Source organism: Hyaena hyaena, unplaced genomic scaffold, assembly GCF_003009895.1.
Source record: "Hyaena hyaena isolate Hyena2069 unplaced genomic scaffold, ASM300989v1 scaffold_885, whole genome shotgun sequence".
In the NCBI taxonomy this organism is placed as follows: Eukaryota; Metazoa; Chordata; class Mammalia; order Carnivora; family Hyaenidae; genus Hyaena; species Hyaena hyaena.
In genome coordinates, this window is record NW_024081518.1 from 74,888 (window position 1) to 91,176 (window position 16,289).

The following is a 16,289-nucleotide window of genomic DNA, read 5'->3' on the forward strand; positions in this document are numbered from 1 at the left end:
ATTCTGGGCACCTTGTATCTTGGGACGCCTCTAACTCAGCATATGCTGTCAAGATCTCTGTGTGACTAGATAGCCAAGCACTGAAGACAAAATGCCCTACAAGGAGGTGACATGTGGTACTTTTGCTCTCATCATATAGGCCAAAGGAGTCCCATGGTTTTGTAGAATTCAGGGAGAGGGGATGTGCAATTTTCTGGGTCTCCTGATGACAGAACCAGTTAATGGGGAATATTTGAAATACCAACTACAGAATGGAAAAGTAGCCTTCAGGTTCCCTTTTCCCCCCATTTAAAGGGCTTATAAATAGCTGGAAATAATTCAATATTCTCAGCATTCTTATATTAACATGCCACTAAAAAGTTAATGTTATTACACAGGTGATCATGTTTTAGTTTAAATGTTAGCTAAGGGAAATCAGTTGCTTTTTAAATAGTTATAAAGAATATTTGAGACTCATGAGCTCTAAATCATGAATCCCGTGGATTCAGTTCTCTGTATTTTCAAATTCTGGCAGTTTTTATTATTTGTGGAATTGGGTTTTCCTGGTTTGGTTTTGTTTTTTTTTTTTTTTTTGCTTTGTTTTTTTTTTTTTTTTTTTTTTTGCTTTGTTTTGTTTTGTTTTTCTTTTGGCCTGTAAAAACATGTAGAATCCCAAAGTCACTTACCCAACATAGATATCTGCTGTATTAAATAATATAAAAGTAAAATTTTACCCAGCAGGTAGTGTCAGTGCTATAGTAAAGAAAATGCTCCTAGAAGTACTGTTAAAACAGGGAAAAAGGAAAGAATAAATTCACATGCAAAAAGTTTAAATGTCTCACTGTCTGTATGACAAAATTACCCCAAATTTATGCAAAAATAGCAAAGCTCAGATGGGATGTCTGGATCTATGCTTTGAGACTTTTCCTGAAGGTGCATCTTACTACTGACCTCTTTATTTTCCTTGGTGTATATCTATGGAGAGATGGACATGCTTACCAAAAGCCTGCCAATGTGTACTGGGCATTCTCAGCATGCTTCCTGCTAAAGTTAGTAGTTAAGAAATAACTAATGTTTATAGCCTGTACAGGCTCTTTCTCATATAGTAGATTCCCACAGTAATTACTAAGTGGACAAGTGGGGCTTGATTGTGAAACTTTACCCACAGTTGATGAGACCAGGGACAAAGGGCCTTCTGAGCTCTAGGAAAGTTGAGTCAGAGTGTCCACCTTGGAAATTCTGAGGGCTTTCTGAGTCTGGCTGAGGAACATCCTGAAAAGCAGCTATACTTCCCTCTCTGGTTTCCATAAGATAATCACTATAACTTTATATATATTAATTTATACATAGTACTTTATACGTATTCTTTCAATCCTCACAACTGCTTAAGAGAGTTATTAATATTATTTCCAATTTATGTAAAGAAACCAAGCCACAGAGGGGTGCCTGAGTGGCCCAGTCAGTTAAGTGTCCGACTTTGGCTCAGGTCATGATAGAGTTTGTGGATTCAAACCCTGCATCGGGTTCTGTGTTGATAGCTCAGAGCGTGAAGCCTGCTTAAGATTCTATGTCTCTCTCTCTCTGTCCCTGCCCTGCTCATACTTTGTCTTTCTCTCTCTCTCTCAAAAATAAACACTAAAAAAAAAAAAAAATGAGAGAGAGAGAGAGAAAGAAACCAAGGCACAGAAAGGTTAAACCACCTGACAAAATCACAGTGCTAATCAGTGGCAGAGCCAGGATTCAAACCTATGAAGTCTGACTCTAGAGATTGTGCTTTAGCCACCATGTTATAATGCTCTGGGAGGTGATCGTGCTGGGTGCCTCTCTGCTTAGGCTTATACTTACTTGTGCTGGAGGCAGACCATAGTAGGTGTGAGAGTGGTGAAGCTCTAGAATAACACACCTGGGAAGGCATTGAGAATATGAGAGATGATCAGGTCTGGAGATGCCAGGGATTAATGTACAGTTGTTAGAAAACTCCATTGATTGCCTGAGAAGTTTGCTGAAATCCTTGCTTGGAGCAATGGTGTGGAGTGGAGTATGAAAGGCATGCCTGGTAGCAGCAAGAGGAATGCTTTTGCTCTTGCCTTTGAGCCCCTTAAGTAAGAGTTTATAAATTAAAGCATCAGCTAATGCACATGAATCATTTGCTGAGTGACTGGGTTCCATAAGTTTTTACTTTTCCTGAAAGATAATTGAATCAGATGTTTTGACCTATATCCTTTCCATTGCTAATAAATTCAGTACCATAGTAATGGCCAAAAAACCCCTTAATTATTGTAAATTTACAATCAGGTAGCTCCCACAATTGGATTAGTCCCTAGCACGTCATCTCCAGGACTAACATAGGCAAAGCATCCTACCACCGGACAAGATTTCTGCGAAGATACTGCCACACGTCATGCTTCTCATTTCCTCCCCCTTGACAAGAGACATCAGGTGTATTATGAAATGTGGCTGATTTTTATCCACTGTGTTAAGCAAAGCACCTTTTGTTACCTCAATCATACTCCGTTCCTTCATGGGAAACGCTCCACATGACTCATGGTACCTGCTGGTGCTCATTACCTTGGGCTGTGAAAGAGATGAAATAAAAATGATCAGATTTAAAGGACCAGCAGTGAGAAGGAAGCAGGAGAATCATCTGGAATAAATGGTTTATATGAGGACCTGGCAAGGGCCCAGTAGCTAAGTGTTGAGCCTTGGCAGTGCTTTCAGGTCCCCACATCGCAAAAAAGCAAAACCAAAATTCCTACAGTCTAAGCAGTAGGGAACAAATCAGTGACCCTTCAGGGATAAATGATCATGATTGCTCTGTTGCTCACATAGAGAAGTGATAAGCAGATGAGTCAAAACCGTTGCTGGATATCGAGAATGCTTTACTACTAACGGGGTGGGCACAAAGTTTAGTATCCAGACTGGGATAAAGGAGATCGTCTTAACTAATCTGTCTATATAAAATGGTCACAGATGGAGGCTGCTAAGAAAAATAATTTACTTTTCTTTTCACCAGGGAAGTCAAAATGCATTTGAAAAATTTGGAGACTGAAATGATGGACAAACTACTTGTGGAACAACGCGTCATTCTCTAAACCTTAGATATACAGCTCCAGGAGTCTACATACCTTGCACTTGAATTTGGAAATTCTGTAAGTGTGTGGCCCTTGTTGGGAGCCTTAAAACTACTGCAGTAATGGCCTCTTTTCATCTACTTGGCATTTTTCCCCTCTGGCAATTTTAGAGGATTATCCATCACTTTCATGGGGAAGGGAGCAGATGTATCCCATCAGGCAGTTTTATTATCTGCAACTTCCTTATCTATTAGGCTCTTCCATCATTGATCTAGGTTAGGGATTCCCAAATATCAGTGAATACAATAATCACTCGGAGAGATAAAACTCCCCTTCCTTCCCCTATAGTTTTGGGTGGGGTCTGGAAATCTAATTTTTTAACAGAGACTCAGCTGATTCCTATGTATGTGCTCCGAGGACCACACTTTGGGAAACACTTCCCATGAATCACCAAGTCTGCAGAGCCCATTGCTTGGGAATAACCCTGGCTAAGGCTCTGCTTAATATCTATTTGAAATTAGGTTCAGAGGAGAACTGGAGAAGAAAAGGCAGATCAACAGGAAAGTCTATCGCAAGCCCGTGATGCATCTATCTCCAGTACATGGGCTGATAGCCCTACAATGAGAAGCAAGTCTCATTCTTGATGACTAGAAAAGACCTCAAGAGCAATTTTCTCAGCAAATGGAGTTTCTGAACATCTTAGATTTATTCATTCTAGTGGTCAGAATTTTAGCTGTTTCCAGTAACCAAAATCATTGAGATGAAAAATGATCAGTCTGTTCACTGAGCTCTCTAATCTCAAAATGGTAGTCCTGCTCCTCTGTTTGTGGCTTGAAAATCCCAGAGAAAAGCGTCACTCACTTATGTTGTCTTTTGCTTAAGGAAAGGCATACCAATACATTTTGATAGAGTTTCAGGGTCAAGGCTATCAAGTTCCCTAAAGTTTCATTTTTGACCATCATGGGGCTTAAATTCTAAGAGAAAACCTGTGATAGTTCAGTTAGTTGCTAAACAGCTGTATATCATGTGGCTAAATTTGTTCCTACCTCACCTACTTGTGCATGAGAAAAACCCAATGCAAAAAATCAAATAACAATTGATGTTTTATAAATATTTCATGGTAAAATGGATGAGCAAAACTATTATGTACAATCTATCAGTTTAAGAAAACCTCTGTCTTCTCAATTTAGTAAACCACCCATTTACACAATCCACTAAATAAAGTCCTCTGATACTAGTATTTAGGAGAAAAAACCCATTTTTGGAACTCAAAGGTAAGTTAGGAAGCTCTCTTTTAGGAAGTGGACCTTGCAATTAGTTAAGCTTCAAACCCCTGCTTGCCTTCATGAATTAACAGGAAGATGTTTTGATTCTTATTAACCACCAGCTCCTATACGTTCCATTCCTTTGGAATCTAAAATAAATGAAACTGGGAAATATTTTTGACTACTCAATTGATTAACTGCTTAACCAACATTTACAGAAGGTATCCATTAGGATCTATGGGAGCAATTTCTTAAAATAAGTACTTATAAGTTGCTTTTCTATTTGCCCAAAGTGATCCTTCCCCTTAAAGTATAGTGAGGTGACTGAATGTCAGAGCTATTTCTTTGATGGCTAATAATGAGTCTTGCTCGAAGGGCAGTGGCCTGGTCCATTTTAAATGACATCCTCTAGTAATACATCATGTCTGACACTTAACCCTTTTACAATTCAGTGGAAATACAGGCCCCTGCTGTTTTAATGCCTATGGGAGAATCAAATGTGCTCAGGGATGTATGTAATTGCTCCTTCTAAAGGGAAGCCTTAGCCTTCAAGTAACCTGTTTTTAATGTTTTTCAAAAGCTCACAGCTGAGCATGGACAAACCTGCCAGTAAATTGCCCATATTAAAGTTTAATTGTATTATTTCTGCAGAATAGTGGGCTACTTCCTGCATTTGGCTTTCTTCTACACCAAATATGGGAACACAAGAAGCAGGAGTCACACAGATAAAAAGGGAATCTTGGAATAGTGAAGTGTAATAGGAATTTAAAGATGGTGATGTCTCATCTCATTTTACAGATGAGGAAAGTGAGGTCCAGAGAGGTCTGTCACTGCTCTTCCAACACGTCACATTTTCTAATGACTTTCTTTTCTCTCTCTTCCTGGAAATTTTCAGCTTTCTTTATGACATGTGACCAGCTTCCACATATTCTAAGCAACAACTGAATGCTGCAAGTCCATCACATTTTGTTGTTACAGTATACCACTACAAGGGACTAACGATATTTTTTAAATAATTGGCTGCACATTCATTCTTTAGGGGTCATGCCTTAATTATCTTTTGCTTCTCAGTTCCAACTATAATGCATCATAGAGAGAAGTTACTAAAAAAAAAAAAATCAGAGTAACTTGCTCAAGTTCACACAAGTAGCCTTGAAAAGAGCTACTGATTTGTTTTCACTTTTATTTTTAAACTCTCTCCAACTAGTACTATTTCTACTTTGTTGTGTTGACTCAGAGACTGTGGAAGAATCGCCTGTCTCTGCTATGCTTTGCTTATTATCAGGATACATCTGGAAAAGGTGTAAGGTGTTGAAAAGTCTTAACCAGACAATTTTTTTTTATATAACACTGGATCTCATTTTTATGGAAAAGAGAAACAAAATTCTCAAGACCTTAGGATGTAAATAGCATAGGATTAAAATGCCGAGACTCCCACTATCTATTTGTGGAATTAATCATCTTATCTACTATGAACTGTTTACCTGAGAAGTTATTCAATTTATCTGAATACCCCTTCTTAAAAATATTGTTATAAAAATTAAATGAAATTGTTTATAAACTATGACATTTTGTAGAGGTTACTTCTCTCCTGTCTCTCCCTCTAATTTGATGCCATATAATTTCCAGAGTTTTGTTTTTCACATTATATAATCAGTTGACTTATTATAGTTCTGTGAGGTGGGCAAGAGAGATATTACCCTTTAATTTCAGGCAAAGAAAATGTCATGTTTGAGATATGTTTCTGAGTATCATATAATAATATAATCATATAATCATATAATAATAATAATATAAATAAAAACCAGATTTCTCTCTCTCTCTCTCTCTCTCTCTCGCTCTCTCTCTCTCTCTTTTTGCATCTATCATTACAGTATCCATCCAGTACCAAGAATAATGGCTACATCTTCACATGTGCTAAAGTATAAGATAAATACAAACTCTCCCTTCCATGGACACCTGACTTTTCTAGAAAATCCCAGAAGAATCCAAGATGAACTTTGGGGAGGTGTCAGAAATAACCACAATCAAATCTGAAAAGGACTAATTTGAGTCAGGTGTGCTACCAATGTGATAAAACTATAAAGAAAAGCAACTGAAAAGTATAAATCAAACAGAAAAGTCATTGCCATTCATTTCCAAATGAAATATGTGGACATATCTTTCTACATACCACCGAAGGGATTGCCATTCATTATAAGTGAAATATATGAATATATATTTCTATATACCACTGAGATGATCAGGTGACAGATGATCAATATTTTCTCTGAGTGGGTAAATTTATCTATTATGTCCCCAATGTTAGTGATGGTTCTAAAAGCATTTGAATAGCTGGTGGACACATGAAGCTCTAGTCATCCTTAATATAATAAAGAAAACAAGTCAGATGGCTGAAGTTGCTCATGATGCACGTGGTTATCAAATTTAGCCAGCACCGTTTACTGAAAAGATTATCCTTTCCCCACTGAATATTCTTGACTCTCTTTTCAAGTATTAGTTTAAAATATATACAAGGGTTTATTTCTAAGCTCTTGATTCTGTTCTTTTAATCTATGTCTCCATTTTTTTGCCAGTATCATATTGCTTTCATTACTATAGCTTGGTAGTATGGTTTGAAATCAGGATATGTGATGCCTCCAGGATTGTTCTTTCTCAGGATAGCTTTGGGTATTCAGGTATGATTCAGCTTTGGGTAATTTTGTGGTTCCAAAACATTTTAGGACTTTTAAAAATATTTCTGTAAAAGAGGACTGCAAAGAATCTATAGATGGTTCTGAACAATATGGACATTTAAACAATATTAATCCTTCCAATCCATGAACATGAGCTATCTAGCCATTTGTTTGGGTCTTCTTCAAGACACTTCTTCAAGACCCTTCATTTAATGATCAGTTAAGTATTGTTATTTACTAATCAGTTCTTTTTAAATTTTGTATTTAAGTATAATTGACCTGCAATATTATATTAGCTTCAAGTGTATAAGATAGTGATTCAGTGATTATTTACATTATGAAATGGTCACTATAGTAAGTGTAGTTACCATCTATCGCCATGCAAAGTTATTACAATATTATTGACTATATTACCTATGCTGTACTTTTCATCCTGTGGTGTATTTATTTTATAACTGAAAAGTTTATGCCTCTTAATACCTTAACCTACTTCACCCATCCCCCACCCCTCTCTCTCTAGCAACCACCAGTCTGTTCATTCTATTTATGAGTTTATTTCTACTTATTTGTTTGCTTTTGCTTGGTAATTCATTTTCATTCATTTTGCTTTTCAGATTCCACATTCCACATGAATTCTATGATATCGTCAAAGTCCTATAATATTCAATGTACAGATCTTTCATTTCCTTGGTTAAATTTGTTCCTAAGTACTTTATTGTTTTTATTGCTATTGTGAACAGGATTGTTTTCTTTATTTCTTTTTTCAGGTGTTTTGTTAGTGGCATATAGAAATACAACTGATTTATGTGTTATGATTTAGTATCTTGAAACTTTACTATATCCTTTGATTAACTTTAACAATTTTTTGGTGGAATATAAGATATTCTATATATAAATCATACAGTTTGCAAGCAAAAACAGTTTAACATCTTCCTTTTCATTGTCTTTGCCTTTTAATACTTTTTGTTCCTTAGTTGTCCTGGATGTGGATTTGTCATATGGCCTATATTGTGTTCAGGTATGTTACTCCTATACTCAAATTGTTGAGAATTTTTATTATAAAAGGATGTTTCATTTTCTCAAATGCTTCTTCTGCATCTGTTAAGATGATCATATATGATTTCTATCTTTAATTCTATTAATGCTTTTTTTAGTTGATTTGCTTATCACATCTATTTATTTGCTTATGTTAAGCTGTCTTTGCATCCCATGAAAAATTCCCACTTAATGCTGATATGTCCCAGGTAAGCACACCAGAAGAAAAGTAAGTTATAGAACCATGCTACTGATAATTATTAATGTAAAAATTCTCAACAAAATATAAGTGAACTGTATTCAACAGCACATTAAAAGGAGTATACACCATGAACATCTAGCATGTACAAAAATTATGCTAGGAGTAAGGAGATAGAAATGGAATGAAGTACTGATATATCTTCAAGGAATATGAATCAAGGAACCAAAATCTATAGAAGAGATGGAATAGCAAACAAATAACCTACATGTAAGCAATATAGAGAAAGACATTCCCAAGCTTAAGTCCCAGATCTACAATGTAATAGCTGGTGACCGTGAGCTAGTAATCTGGCTTTCTGATTACTTTCTGAGTTTAAGAATATTCTGAAAAAAATAAATCTTTTTTCATAAGGGTGTTTGGAAGATAAAATTCAAATAAATTTAAATTGACTTGTGTGTAGGAAATTATTGTCGGTAAGAACTCCACCTTAGGAGCTCTACTGCCTTGGCTAATACTCCATCAGCATTAGTAATATTTTTCTGGTTCTGTCTCCTCAGCAAGAGAAATAAAAGAAAAATAAATAATTGCATTTACAAAAGCATCAAAAACTATAATATATTTAGGAATTAATTTAGCCAAGGAAAGGAAAGATCTCTACTTTCATTCTGCTTTCAATCTACTGAAAAAGTTTGAAGAAGATAGAAATAAGTGTATATGTATTCCGTGTTCATGGGTCCAAAAACTTAATATTGTTAAAGCGCCAATACTACCAAAAGCCATCTATAGATTTGGTGAAATCTCTAGTAAGTTTTCAATGGCTTTTTTTACAGAAGTGAACAAATACTCCTAAATGTATAAAGATCTGGAATATCCAAATCAACCACAAGAAAGAACAAAACAGGAGGCATCACACTTTCTGATTTCAAGCTATAGTAATCAAAAAAGTATGGCATAAAAATAAATAAAACATAATTAAGAGCCCAGATATAAAGCTAAGGACATATAGTCAAGTAAGTGTTGACCAGGGGGCACCTGGGTGGCTCACTTGGTTAAGCGGCCAACTTTGGCTCAGGTCATGATCTCATAGCTCATGAGTTCAGGCCCTGCATCGGCTCAGAGCCTGGAGCCTGCTTCAGATTCTGTGTCTCCCTCTTGCTCTGCCCATCTCCTGCTTGTGTGCTCTTGCTCTCTATCTCTCTCAAAAATAAATAAACATGAAAAAAAATTAAAAAGAGTTGGCCAGGGTGCCAAGTATACTCAGCAGAAAAATATAGTCTCTTTAATAAATATTGCTGAGATAACTGGACATTCACATACAAAAAAATGTAGCTGTACCCCTATCTTCCACAGATCACAATTAACTCAACAGATTAAATGGATTAATGATTTACTGTCAGGTCTGAAACCATAAAACTCCTGGAAGAACACCTAGGAAGAACATGGATCTTGGCAATGATTTTTTAGATACAATATCTAAAGCCAAGCAACAAAATCAAAACTAAACAAGTGGGACTATATCAAACTAAAAAACTTTCGTATAGCAAAACAAACAAAAACATAAACCATCACAAAGTGAAAAGTTGACTTATGGCATGGAAATAAACGTTTGTTAACTATATATATGATAAGAGGATAATGTCCAAAATATATAAAGAACTCATACAATTCAATAGCAGAAAGAAACAAATAACCTAACTAAAAACTGAGGAAAGGACTTGAATAGTTTTAATCTTTTTCGAAGAAGGTATATGAAAGACCAGCAGGTACATGGAAAGATGCTCAAGATCACTAGTCATTAAGGAAATACAAATTAAAACCACAATGAGATATCATTTTATGCCTATTAGAATGACCATCATCAAAAAGGCAACAGATAACAAAAGCTAGCATGGATGTGGTGAACAGGAATTCCTATGCATTGCTGCTAGGATTGTAAATTGGTATAGCCGTTATGGAAAACAGTATGGGGGGATACTCAGAAAATAAAAAATATAACTGCCATATGATCCAGCAACTCCACTTCTGGGAGTGTATCCAAAAGTAAATAAAACATGAACTTAAAAAGTTATCTATACTCCCATGTTCATAGCAGTGTTATTCACTATAGACAAAATATGGAAACAACCTAAGTGTCCCCTGATGGATGAATGGATAAAGAAGTTGCTTGTGTGTGTGTGTGTGTGTGTGTATACACACACATATATATACACACATATAGCAATATAGCACACATATTCCACTTATATGTGGAATCTATAAATACATACATACACACATACATACATACATAGACAGATACATACATAAATACCTAGCTCATAGAAAAGGGATCAGACATATGGTTCCCAGAGACTTCTGGGAGGTTCAGGAAGACAGAATTGTGGAAAGGTGGTCAAAAGGTACTAATTTCTAGTTATAAGACAAATAAATACTAAGTATGTACAATTTGAGAACTATCGACATCACGGCTATATAATATATAGAAAAGTTTTTAAAAGAGTACATCCTGAGTTCTCATCATATGGAGAAAATTTTTTTCTTCTTTCCTTTCTCTTGTATCTATATGAGAAGATAGATGTTAGCTGAACCTATAGAAATAATCATTCCATAATATATGTAAATCAAACCATTATATTTTATACCTTAAATGTACACAGTGCCATTATGTCAATTATTTCTCCTTAACCCCCTCCCCCTAAAAAAAAGTAGTCTCTTCTCCATCTCCACTGAAAAAAATGTTTTTCTATTCAAATACAATTTGATTCCTACAGTTAACTTCAAAGAGAAGGTCTCTATATTTACTAGAAGCTAAATGTATAGGTGAGAATCTACCCATTACAGAAATGCTTTTGCAACAGCATTAACTCTTTATTTATGAAGCAATTTATATATGAAGTAATTCAAAGGCCTAATAGAAAGTTAAAGTAGCAACAGATACCATTCCTTTAGGGAAATATTAATATCAACCCCGAACCCCCAATTTTTTAATTTAAAATGCTAAAAACTATTCAGATATTTTTGTTATTAGGACTTTTCTGTTCAAAATTTGAATGCCATTAGCATGGACTTCTAAAGAGATGATCACTTCTCTTCAGGAATACATGGAATTTTCTTTCTTTGAATGTTTAGTTACATAAATTACTAAAAGGCCTTGGTAGTTACGTAAATTACTAAAAGGCCTTGGTAGATGACATAGCAAAAAGAAACTGAACTTCGGAACTTCTATGTTATCATTTCTGAGGGATTTAGCATGTGTAGGGATTGTGGGGTTAGCAGTGATAGGAGAGAGTTTTTTCCTTTTTTGTTTTGTTTTCTTTTTTTCTCACTTGTGGTTAATTAATTAATTAATTTATTTTTACAGATTGTTTATTGTCAAGTTGGTTTCCATATAACACCCGATGCTTATCCCCACAAGTGCCCTCCTCCGTGCCTATCTCCCCTCTCCCCCCCCACACCCATGAGTCCTCAGTTTGTTCTCAGCAGTCAAGAGTCTCTCATGGTTTGCCTCTCTCCCTTTCCCTCACCATTTCTTCACTTCTTCTCCCCCATGGTCCTCCGTTAAGTTCCTCCCAATCCTCCTATATGTACAAACATATGATATTTGTCCTCTGCCTGACTTATTTCGCTCAGCATAACACCCTCAAGGTCCATCCATGTTGCTACACAGGGCCAGATTTCATTGTTTCTCATTGCCATGTAGTATTCCATGGTATAGATAAACCACATCTTCTTGATCCATTCATCCATTGATGGACACTTAGGCTCTTTCCATGTTTTGGCTATTGTTGAGAGTGCTGCTATGAACATTGGGGTATATGTGCTCTTATGCATCAGCAATCCTGTATCCCTTGGGTAAATTCCTAGCAGTGCTATTGCTGGATCATAGGGGAGTTCTATTGTTAATTTTTTGAGGAACCTCCACACTGTTTTCCAGAGGGGCTGTACCAGTTTACATTCCCACCAACAGTTTTGTTTTGTTTTCTAAATCTCCTTTTGCTTAAATCCTTCATTTTTTTCTTTTACTCTTCCTTCTTCCTTTTCTATATTTCTCCTGTCAAAATAAGTGAAGACCAATCAAATGAGAGAGGAGAAAGTTGTTGAATCAGAGTTTGCCATAGCAAGAGAGTCAGCCATCATCACCTGGGTTCTTTCTGGCAGAGATGCAAAAACAGGCAAAAGAAAGGGAAATCTTTAGAGTGGAAAAAAAGAAAGTCGCAAGTGGGATCGTATTGGAGGTTGTTGGCATGGGAAACTATAGATAGGCAAACCAGAAGTGGGGCATCCTACATGATTAACTATGAGTGAATATTTGGCTTTCTCTGGTTCATCAAAAGTTGAAAGCAGAGACAAAATTTAGAGAAGTTGTCAGTTGTTAATCAAGTCCTGGCCATTTGGGACTAATTGTTACAGAAGTTATTATTTTCCTTCCTAGATTATTATTAGAGATACCAATCTGGCTTCCTACAAATCTGATTTATATAAAGCTGGCTTCCTGGGCTATTCATTGTAGATAAAGGGGTTGGTTTCCTGAACAGATTGCTGTAGATTGTGTGTCAGAGTTTTCTTTTTCCACATGATCTGGCCATTGTCCATTTGCATATTTAGTCTCTGTCTACTCTTAACTTTTTCATCTCCTTTCTCCAAATCTTTTTCTCATCTTTCTTTATTTCTTCTTAATATTTATGTATTTTCTCAGAACTCAGTAGAGATTTGGGAAAGGGCAGGTGAAATATGGACAAGGTCCAGTGTGTAAGGAAACCTTTTTACATTCACATCACATTCTGAATAGCTCTTGCCTTGAATAAAGGATGGACAGTTTGGGTAATTTTGTGATCCAGAATGTGCAATAAACTTTGTTCTTATGAACAAATATTAAATGCATGCTATTATTTGGCTATTCTCAAACATAACAGTGAAATGCTTTTCTGTATAAGCTTTCCAGAAAATAGAAACTTAAAATCAGAAAACATGATTCAGTACCTTCTGGAATTGAGATCGAACTGAACACCCTTTAGTTTCTCTACTCTGGACTTGCCAACATGTGGAACTATTTTGAGATAAGACAGCAGAAAACAATAACATAGCCTCCAATATGTACCTCCAAAATATTTAATCTTTTTTATTTAAGGACTATGGAATAAATCTTAAACACAGCTATTTGGCCTACCAATTCTTATTTGAAGTTGCATTCAATTTTTTTTTTTTTTTCAAAAAAAAGGTAGCCTTTAGAAAAAGTGGCTGTTTGTTTTTTTGGAATATTGCCAACTGGAGCAGTAAAGCAGTAAGGGAGTCAGTGAGAATCAAGAAAGGGAAACTCATTTAAATTAACAGCCAGATCTGATATTTTTATAGGACACCTGCGCCTGTGTGCTGAAGATCTATGATCCAAGTGCTAGGAGTATAGAAATATTTTATGTTCCTTGCAGATTTGCTAAGTTTTTGGATCACACTTTATTATACAGAATTTATTTTTAATAGAACTCCCTCTCTTCTGGATTTTTTAAGCCAATAAGGCGTTGATACCTTTAGCTGTGAATATCTATAGCATTTTCTCTTACCCACTCTTCACCTAGCCTAACACTGGGTCTTGGGGAAACGAATGTTGCTGTATGTCTCCAAATCCAAGAAGGAGGGAGGTGGTTTAGACCTCTAGATCATAACAGCCTCCTACTGTACAAATGTGCCCAAGAACAGCACTTCTGAAGGTAATACAGCTGTGCAAGCTGAATCATTGCTCACAGTAATTTTACTAATGCATTCCATCCTAAATTTAAAAAGCCTGATGAGTCACCCTGTATTGCCAATTGCTTACATTATTAAGCAGAACATAAAAGCATTTACATACATTGGCATAATCCGTTGCTGGATCAAACACATTAACTCCTATTTTATAGCCCTTCAAACTTCACATGGACAAAATAAATGGCTCTTTAACCAGTAGAATGTGCTGGCAAATATAGAATTAAAATGTCAGTGTTCTGTCTCATATATTATATCTATGTTGTTCTTCTGTGAAAGTAGTTAACCAGTACACATGAATCCGAAGGACAAGAAAGGACAAGGTTATGTTGTCTAAAGTGCAAAACTGATACCCATGCGAGGATATAGGATGTTTAGCTGGCATGGCTTTCCAAGGAGTATCCTTACATTAATTTAAAAGAGGCAGAGAGTAGATTAAGTTGATTCTAAAGAATTTTCAACTTCAGGAGAACCAGAGCTAAAGGAAATATCTTAAAGTCCTTTATTCTGAAAAAGCAATGTTACTGTGTTTTAAAAGAAGAAGCAACCTTTTCCAGGTAACAATAGTGTCTCTATTCCTGTGGCCTTTCTCTACCATTACAATCATCACTCATCATTTATAGTACGTGGCACTTTTGATCTTCAGAACATTTACGGTATTTTATCAAATTTTCCACACATCACTAGGAGGCACAGCTGCATGTAACAGTAGATATCACAGTGGATATCACAGTAAACTTTTGAAAAGTATCTTGGGATTTTATTTATTGAGTCATTAATGATAGGAACAGAACATCTATATTTATCATCATCTCTAAAAGAACAGTCAGTCATTTGTTGAAGACTCTGAAGCATTTGCTTATAGTCTCTAAGGAAAAGATGTGATTGTTTCTCATCTTGTACTTCTTTTGTTCATGTAGTGCTTTCTCACTGTGCCTTTTATATGTTTGTTTCAGTACCCATATCATGTTATCATGCTATGTCATCAAACATCTAGTATGGTCACTGAACATTTTACACTCAATGTTCATGAGATAATGATCTCAAATAAATGCTACAAGTGTAACAGTGTTAGTCAGTTTTTATACAGTTTAAAATCGTCTTAAAGTTACAGGGATCTTGAAGAATTGCTAAACCATTTTTACATATGCTTAAATAGCTCCAGCAATTGCTTAACTCACTACCTTAAGCAGCTTGAGGAGATGTCAGTTTCCAAAGCTGTACAGGAAGTAGATTATTAACATGCATGAAAAAACAAGAGCTAAGGCTTGGCTTTTTCATGTACAAAGGTGAAACTGAGACTTCCATATGAAATCAGAATTTCTGTAGAATTACAGACTTAGCACATAGGTATAGTAGAAAAATATCTGGACACCAGAATAAGAAGAGTCACAGAAATTTGTTTGGGGTCTTCTACTCTTTGTTTTATTCTGGCTTAGACTCTGAGCTTGGAAAGAATCCCTCTCACTAAGAATTTATATTATATGCATTTGAGATTTATTTACTGTATATGAATGGTTAAAGAACACCTATCCCCAAGCTAATAAAAAATAGTCCTTGATCAGTGACAACTCTGGGGGAGTTTAGCATAAAACACAAAACCTCTCATATATCTTGAAGCAACCTAGAAATACCTCCAAAAATTTCAACAATAAATCATTTCATGAACAAAAAGTATCAAACATATAAGGAAATCATCTACTATAAGTGAGTGAGAGGACTATTGGAACCCTAAGATCTTCTTGTCTTTCTCAAGGAAGGAGAAATATACTCTATATTAATTGTTGACTCTGAAAAGTCGAGTATGCATGTTAAAAATTTAAAGGTTCTTATAAAAAATAGAAAGAATATATGTTAAGTCAGTGGTGATAGGGAGGAAAACCCTCTAGAAGACAAGGGGGAAAAAGGAATCAAGAAGTACCAAAAAGCAAGTAAAACAGATAGCAACAAGTAAGATAGAAGAAATAAATCCATGTATATTAAAAATCAGTGTGGGAAATTACATTTCTAAGAAGATGGAATATTCCTGTTTCCCTTTACCTCCCACTAAGTACAACTAAAAGTTGAAAATTATAATAAAATAAACATAAGAAGACTCTGAAAGAGGGAGAGAAGATAGATTGACTGAGAATCTCAGAACCTAAGGAATAGTACAAAAATGATTTCCCTGAGTTTTCTTTTTGCAGTATATAATATGTACATAGAGTTGTAGTAGACAGCAATATAGAACCACCGACACACACAAAGAAAAAGAGCCCCCGAAGCCTTCCCTATTTTCTCAAAGGACCAGGAAAAACAAAATTATTAGACAAAATCCACTCTA